The sequence below is a fragment of the Penaeus monodon genome, chromosome 3 (genome assembly GCF_015228065.2).
Source record: "Penaeus monodon isolate SGIC_2016 chromosome 3, NSTDA_Pmon_1, whole genome shotgun sequence".
NCBI classification, from domain to species: domain Eukaryota; kingdom Metazoa; phylum Arthropoda; class Malacostraca; order Decapoda; family Penaeidae; genus Penaeus; species Penaeus monodon.
The window spans coordinates 16,919,358-16,920,187 of record NC_051388.1 but is presented as its reverse complement, the minus strand read 5'-3'; positions in this window follow the sequence as shown (position 1 = coordinate 16,920,187).

Below are 830 nucleotides of genomic sequence, written 5' to 3'. Positions count from 1 at the left end.
TCCCCTTTTCTTCTCTCTCTCTCCCCTCTCTCTCTCTCCTCTTTCTTTCTCCCCCTTTTTCTCTGTCTCTCTACTCTTTTTCTCTCTCTTTCCCCTCCTCTCTCTTCCTCCTCCCCCTCCCTCTCCTCTCCCCTCTCTCTCTCCTCTCTCTCCCCCCTTTCTCTCTTTCTCCCCCTCTCTGTCCTCTCTCTCCTCTCCTCTCCTCTCTTTTCCTCTCTCCCCTCTTCCCCTCTCTTCCCTTTCCCTTTTTTCTCCTCTTCTCTCTCTCTTTTCTCTTTATCTCTCCCCTCTTTTTCACTTTTAAATTTCTCTCTCTCCCCCCCCTTTTTGTCTTTTTCCTCTCTCTCTTTTTCTTCCCCCTCTTTTCTCTCCTCTCTCTCTCCTCTCTTCTCTCTCTCTCTCTCCCCCTCTCTCTCCTTCTCTCTCTCTCTCTCCTCTTTCTCTCTATCTCCTCTTTCCCCTCTCTCTCTCCTCTTTTTTTTCCCCCTCTTTCCCGGGCCCCTCTACTCTTTTCTCTCTCTCTTCTCTCTCCCTCTCTCCTCCTCTCTCCTCCTCCTCTCTCTCTCTCCTCCCCTCTCTCTCTCTCCCCCTTCTCTTTTCTCTCTCTCTCCCCTCCCCTCTCCCTCTCTCTCTCTATTTTCTCTCTCTCCCCTCTCTTCTCTCTCCTCCTTTTCTCTCCCCTTCTCTCCTCTCTCTCTCTCTCGCTCTCTCTCTCTCTCTCTTCCCCCCCTCTCTCCCCTTTTTCTCTCTCTCTCCTCGCTCTCCCTTCGGGCTCTCTCTCTCCTTTTTCCTCTCTCCTTTTCCCCTCTCTTTTCTCTCTCTTCCCCTTT